This window comes from Canis lupus (assembly GCF_048164855.1).
Source record: "Canis lupus baileyi chromosome 27 unlocalized genomic scaffold, mCanLup2.hap1 SUPER_27_unloc_1, whole genome shotgun sequence".
NCBI classification, from domain to species: Eukaryota; Metazoa; Chordata; class Mammalia; order Carnivora; family Canidae; genus Canis; species Canis lupus.
The window spans coordinates 305,641-313,235 of NW_027326442.1; the positions used below are offsets into that span (position 1 = coordinate 305,641).

The window sequence follows — 7,595 nt, forward strand, 5'->3', positions numbered from 1 at the left end:
AAAGAGCTTCTTAAACTCAACACCAAGGAAAAAAACAATCCAATCATGAAATAGGCAAAAGACATGAACAGAAATCTAACAGAAGACGACACAGGCATGGCTAACAAGCACGAGAGAAAATGCTCTGCATCACTGGCCATCAGGGAAATACAAATCAAAACCACAATGAAAAACAAAACAAAACAAAACAAAACCCCAATGAGGGCAGCCCCAGTGCCTCAGCGGTTTAGCGCCACTTTCTGCCCAGGGTGTGATCCTGGAGACCCGGATGGAGTCCCATGTCTGGTTCTGGCATAGAGCCTGCTTCTCCCTCTGCCTGTGTCTCTGCCTCTCTCTCTCTGTCTGTCATGAATAAATGAATAAACTCTTAAAACACACACACACACACACACACACACACACACACACACACACACACAATGAAATACCACCTCACACCAGTGAGAATGATGACAATTAACAGGACAGGAAACAACAAATGTGGGAGAGGACGTGGAGAAAGTGGGACCCTCTTGCCCTGTTGGTGGGAATGTGAACTGGTACAGCCACTCCGGAAAACTGTGTGGAGGTTCCTCAAAGAGTTAAAAATAGACCTGCCCTACGACCCAGCAATTGCAGTGCTGGGGATTTACCCCAATGATACAGAGGCAGGGAAACGGCGGGATACCTGCACCTGGGTGTCCACCGAAAGATGGATGGATAAAGATGTGGTCTATACATACAATGCAATATTACTCAGCCATTAGAAACAACGAATACCCACCCTTCACTTTGATGTGGATAGAACTGGAGGGTATTAATTATGCTAAGTGAAGTCCATCTGAGAAAGACAATCATCATATGGTCTCATTCGTTTGGGGACTATAAAAATAGTGAAAGGCATTATAGGGGGAAGGAAGAGAAAACGAGTGGGAAATATCAGGGAAGGTGACAACACATGAGAAACTCTTAACTCTGGGAAATGAACAAGGGGTAGTGGAAGGGGAGGTGGGTGGGGGAACAGGGTGACTGGGTGATGAGCGCCGAGGGGGGCACTTGCTAGGAGGAGCACTGGGTGTTATGCTACATGCTGGCATATCAAACTACAATAAAAAAATATACAAAAAAACCCCCCAAAATAGGATTCCTTGCTAGCCTAAGGTTCATCTGGAGAGTGCACATAAGGACTGGCAATCCAGCACTCTGAACCTGCCTTTGCTTACCTCTGGTGGCCTTGGGGTCCCCAAGACAGGTTAAAGGATGGAGACCTGTGCAGCCCCGGGGACTCCGCCGTTTAGCCCCGCCTTCAGCCCAGGCCTGATCCAGGAGACCTGGGATTGAGTCCCAGGTCGGGCTCTCTGTAAAGAGCCTGCTTCTCCCTCTGCCTGTGTCTCTGCCGCTTTCTCTCTCTCTGTATGTGTGTCTTATGAATAAATAAATAAAGTCTTTAAAAAAAAACAAAAACAAAGGAGACTGGCCCTGGGGGTGACACCCTGGGAAGCCTCATCCAAAAGCAGCACAGGCCTCCCGCTGAGAGACCATAGGTGTTCCACTTACTTCCTCAGCCTTCTAAAAGGAATATCACCGTTTAAATTATTAAGCTTCAGGGATCCCTGGGTGGTGCAGCGGTTTAGCACCTGCCTTTGGCCCAGAGCGCGATCCTGGAGACCCGGGATCGAATCCCACGCCGGGCTCCCGGTGCATGGAGCCTGCTTCTCCCTCTGCCTATGTCTCTGCCTCTCTCTCTCTCTCTGACTATCATAAATAAATAAAAATAAAAAAAATTATTAAGCTTCGCTAAGCTCTGGATTAGGACTCGGTTTTTCACAAGATCCAGAGGAAGCGGGATCATTTAGGTGGCAGACGGGTGAGAGTGGCTACTCCCGCTGGCCTCACCCCTCCTTATCCCAAGATGTCAGGCCACTCTATCAACTTGGATAGGCAGCAAAGGGGCACCTTGGTTTAGGTGAGAACTGACTTGTAGGGATGCCATCAGTGGTCACCTCTCTAGAACAGGTACAGGGCAGGAGATTCCTACGAGAATTTCGAGGTGGGAACCAATCAGCCTTTGCAGAGATGCTTGTGCACTGCATTCTGAAAAGTTGGGGAAATTGACCCACTGACACTGAAAAGGAAGTGTATGATGTTTTTCTGTTCCCAGGCTTGGCTTCAGGATCATCTGGAGGATGGAGAGACCTGGTCCCCCCTGAGGGAAGTATTGAAACAAAGCTATCTTGCAATTAGATTCATACTGTAAAAGGGGAGTTAAATGGTCCAAAGTCCCTCCTGTGCCTTACAAGAGCAGGCCGACTTCTGTAAATCTTGCAAAGAAAACACCTCCCTAGCCAAAGCAAAAGATCACAAGGGGCAAATGCTGATAACCTGCCCCCTGAGGCTCCCTCCCATCAAGAGGTACCTGTCAAACCTTCCTGCCGGCCTTACCCAGGCTTGCCTCAAGCTGAGAAACCTCCCAATGAGAGGAAGGTGCACTAGCTATACCCATGAACTGACACGCGTAGTAGAATTGGCCCAAGTAAGGTACACGTGCCATTCTCTCTCCAAGACTTTATAAACAGATCAAGAGTGACTTGGGCAAATTTGTAGATAATCCTGACCACTATACTGAAGTCTGTCAAAATACAAGCCAAATGCTTGAATTTGATTGCAGAGATATAATGCTGAATCCTTTTTTTTTCTTAAGATTTTTAAATTTTTTTGTTTATGAGAGACACACACACACACACACACACACACACACACACACAGAGGGGGAGACCTAGGCAGAGGGAGAAGCAGGCTCCATTCAGGAAGCTGGATTCGGGACTCTATTCTGGAACCCTGGGATCACACCCTGAGCCAAAGGCAGACAGATGCTCAACAGCTTAGCCACTCAGGCATCTGGGCCTTTTACAAACTTAAACAAGCTTCATTAAAAGCTCCAGCTCTAATTTCCTGTAGGAAAAGAGTTTAACTTGTATGTTACAGAAAGAAAGGGAATAACATTTGGAGTTGTGACCCAGACGAGGGGATCAACTCAGCAACCGACAGGATACCTAAGCAAAGAATCAGACATGGTGCCAAAAGGAGGGCCGGCTTGTTTACGGGTGGCAGCACCATTGAGCTTCTAATACCTGGAGCTACTAAGATAACCTTGGGGGCAGAAAGAACTGGTTACCCCCCTCCTAATGTAACAAGACTATGGGAATCAAAAGGAGGCTTCTGGCTGATAGTCGCCTCTTGAAATATCAAGCCTTACTCCTAGAGAAACCCCATATTTGCATTACAACTTGTACATCTTAAAATCCTGCAACTTTCTTGCCAGAGGAGGCTGCTAAACTGGAACACGACTGTGAACAAATGATAATGCAAGATGATGCTGCCAGGCAGGATCTGCAGGAGACTCCACTAGACAATCCTGAGTGGAATCTGTATACTGATGGCAGATGCTTTGTAGAGCAGGGAATAAGTGAGGCCGGATGGGCTATAGTTAGACCCTCTCAAGTACTGAAAGCAAGCCTCTTTCTGTGGAGGCCGAGAGAGAGAAGATCTCTGGCTACCATCTTAAACCCCTAGAGCAGCCCATAAAAACCCAGCTGTAACCCACCTCAGGGTCCAAACCCCTGCTCTGTCGTGTCGGGTATATACTTGGACCCAAGCTCGAGATTGTAAATAAATCCTCATGTGTTTGCATCGCTGTCGGCTCCTTGGTGGTTTTTCAGATATGCAATCTTGGGCACAACATTTGGGGGCTCGTCCGGGATCCAAGAGACCCCTAGGACCCCATCTGGAGGGTGCCAGGCATGGAGAGTATACTCAACTTTTTCCACCTTTTGCGCGCATATTTCCCGAGAGCTCTAAACTGTATTTTTACCTGTAGGAATTCCAATCTGTATTAGGTCGACACTGGCTTAGGCGGTTGTGCTGGCAGACCGTCGACCAAGGGTCTTGGGAGACATCCCTTACGCCTGCCGACTTCCGTCCTCCCGGCAAGCCTACAAATCTGGCCAAGGTGTATGATGTAAGTAAGACAAGGTAAGGATGAGAGTCCAGCAGCCTTCTTAGAAAGGATCATAGAGGCTTTTAGGCAGTACACCCCTATGAACCCAGGAGCCCCAGAAACGAAGGCCGCAATGATCATGGCCTTTGTTAACCGGGCCGCTCCGGACATTAAAAAGAAATTGCAAAGAGTAGAGAGACCGGGGGAGAAGAGCTTGCAGGACTTAGTAATAGTAGCAGAAAAAGTCTATAATAATAAAGTCTGGAAGAGCATCAAACTTAGTGACCGGCAGACCCGAAACCTAGCCAAGATCCTCCTGGCCACAACCATGGACGACCCACGGGAAAGTCGGAGATACCTCAAGAAACTGGCTTCAGGGACAGGTAAGGACGATGGCCCTGGTTCCCATCCGGAGTGCCCTAAACTGAACAAAAGCCAATGTGCTTATTACAAGGAGGAGGGCCACTGGGTGAAAGACTGCCCTAACAAAAGACCCAAGGCCCCTACCAAAAACTTGGAGATAGAGGACATGGACGACTAGAGGAGTCGGGGTTCGGCGCCCCTCCCTGAGCCCAGGGTAGCTCTCAGAGTGGAGGGGCAACCCGCTGAATTTCTAGTGGACACTGGGGCACGACATTCGGTTTTATTACAACCCCAAGGTAAATTGGCTAGCAAAACTTCATGGGTGCAAGGGGCCACGGGCACCAAACAGTACTCATGGACTACCCGGACAAATGTGGATCTAGGCATGGGCCGGGTGTCCTACTCCTTCATGGTCATCCCTGAGTGTCCCTACCCATCGTGAGGTTGGGACTTGCTCACCAAGATGGGGGCACAAATTTGCTTCCACCCCGAAGGGGCAAAAATCCTAAACAAGGAGGGGCACCCGATTCAGGTGCTTGTCCTGAGTTTAGAAGACGAATATCGTCTTCACCAAATGCCCTCGGCCCCAGTGACTGACATTGACCATTGGATGCAGGAATTTCTCCAAGCATGGGCAGAAATTGGGGGAACTGGGCTTGCCTGGCACCGACTGGCCATTTACATAGAACTAAAGCCAGGGGCAGATCTGTCAGGGTCCGCCAATACCCCATGCCTCCCATAGCCCATACGGGAACCACACCCCACATATGGTAACCAATGGACTTGGGCATATTGAGACCTTGCCAGTCGGCATGGAACACTCACTCTCTTCTGCCGGTGCGGAAACCGCACTCTAATGATTACAGGCCAGTCCAGGACTTAAGGGAAGTCAGCTGGCGAGTGGAGGATATGCACCCTACGGTCCCAAACCCATACACCTTCCTCTCCACCCTGCCTCCACACAAACTTTGCTTTACTGTATTAGATGTAAAAGACGCCTTTTTCAGCCTGCCTTTAGCAACCAAGAGCCAAGACCTTTTCGCCTTTGAATGGACAGACCCCGAGAAAGGCATCAATGGCCAGCTCACCTGGACTCGACTGCCACAAGGATTCAAAAATTCACTGACCATCTTCGATGAGGCCTTACACGAAGACTTGGGTGAGTTCCAGTCCGAGCACCCTCATTCGACCTTATTGCAATATGTACATGATACCCTGTTGGCAGCGGAAGACCAGGACACATGCCTGCGAGGCACCAGGGACTTGCTCCAGACAATAGCGGCTCTAGGATAACCGGCCTCAGCTCAAAAACCCCAGATCTGAAGAGCAGAGGTGAGCAACCTAGGGTACACATTAGAGGATGGACAAAGATGGTTGACAGACGCACGGAAGGAAACTGTCCTAAGGATCCCACAGCCACAAACCGTATGCCAGGTACATGAATTCTTGGGATCAGCAGGGTTCTGTCGATTATCCATTCCGGGTTTTGCCAAGATGGCTAGACCCTCCTCTATGAGGCCACCAGGAACCAGCAGAATTTTGAATGCATAGAGGCCATGAACAAAGCCTTTAATGATCTTAAACAGGCCTTGCTGTCTGCCCCAGCTCTTGGGTTGCCCGACCTAACCAAGCCCTTCTACCTGTATGTGGACGAGAAAGACGGGGTGGCAAAAGGGGTCCTCGTCCAGTACCTAGGTCCCTGGAAGAGACCGATAGCCTATCTCTCGAAAAAGTTGGCCATGGTAGCCACTAGATGGCCCCCATGCTTAAAAATTATTGCCGGTGGCCACTATGGTCAAGGACGCAGACAAACCGGCCATGAGGCAAGAACTGCATGTTACCACCCCACATGCTATTGAAGGGGTACTTAAACAGCCCCCAGACTTCTAGATCAGCAATGCCCATCTGACCCATTATCAGAGCCTACTGCTAAACCCCACCAGAATTTGATTTAAGGCACCAACAACCCTGAATCCGGCAAAGCTACTCCCTAACCCAGACTGGGACCCCCCCTCTACATGTGTCAAGAAATTGTGGCACAGGTGCATGGAATCAGAGCTGATCTCCAGGACCAGCCACTGCCTAATGTGAACACCACCTGGTACACGGACGGCAGCAGTTTTGTCCTAGAAGGAATCAGATTCGCGGGGGCAGCCGTAACCATGGAAACGGAGAGCATCTGGGCAGCACCATTGGCAGCCGGAATATCGGCTCAATGGGCAGAAGTGATCGCACTGGCCGAGGCGCTAACCGTGGAGAAAGGTAAACGAATAAACATTTATACTGACAGCAGGTATGCCTTTGCCACCGCGATATCCACGGAGCCCTTCACAGGGAGAGAGGGCTTCTGACAGCAGAGGGAAAAACTATTAAACATAAAACAGGGATCCCTGGGTGCTCAGCGGTTTAGCGCCTGCCTTTGGCCCAGGGCACGATACTGGAGTCCTGGATCGAGTCCCACGTTGGGCTCCCCGCATGGAGCCTGCTTCTCCCTCCTGCTGTGTCTCTGCATCTCTCTCTCTCTATGTGTCTATCACGAATAAATAAATAAATAAATCTTTAAAAAAATAAAAATAAAACAGAAATCCTTGAACTCCTAAGGGCCCCCTGGCTGCCCAAGGACCTAGCTATCACTCATTGTCCGGAACGCCACAGAGCAGTACTACCAGTAGCCAGGGGAAGCCGAATAGCCGACTCCAAAGCTAAGGACGTGGCCCTTATGATGACCCAGGTTTTAACAACCACACTACCTGATGCGGGGGCTGCAACCCTGCCTGATACTCCCAACTATACTGACACTGACTTGCACTGGATCAAACGCTTGCCTACGACCCAATGCTTGCGTGGCTGGTGGAGGGCCGCAGACTCCAGCCTCATCCAGCCAGAGGAACTAGGACGGCGAGGCCTATCCAAAATGCATCGGAGTACTCATATGGGAACAAAGAAAATGGAAGACCTCAAACGGCACGAAAAGATCACTATTAAAGGCTCTAGAGCAAAGATCAAGCAGATATTGGCGAGCTGCCACGCATACCAGTTAATGCCACTGCCCGTGGATCTCACCCAGGTACCCGACTCTGAGGGGACCGCCCAGGAGCCTACTGGGAAGTGGACTTCACTGACAAAAAACCTGGAAAATACGGGGACAAGTATTTACTAGTGTTTGTGGATACTTTTTCAGGGCAGACAGAGGCATTTCCCAACAAACATGAAACAGCACAGACCTTGACCAAGAAACTGCTAAAGACATCTTACC

General features: G+C 49.6%; 1 pseudogene; it reads left to right on the forward strand.

Moving 5' to 3' along the window:
• Window positions 1-4,304: 4,304 nt before the first annotated feature.
• LOC140629613 (uncharacterized) lies at window positions 4,305-7,011 on the forward strand (annotated as a pseudogene).
• The last annotated feature ends 584 nt before the right edge of the window (window positions 7,012-7,595 follow it).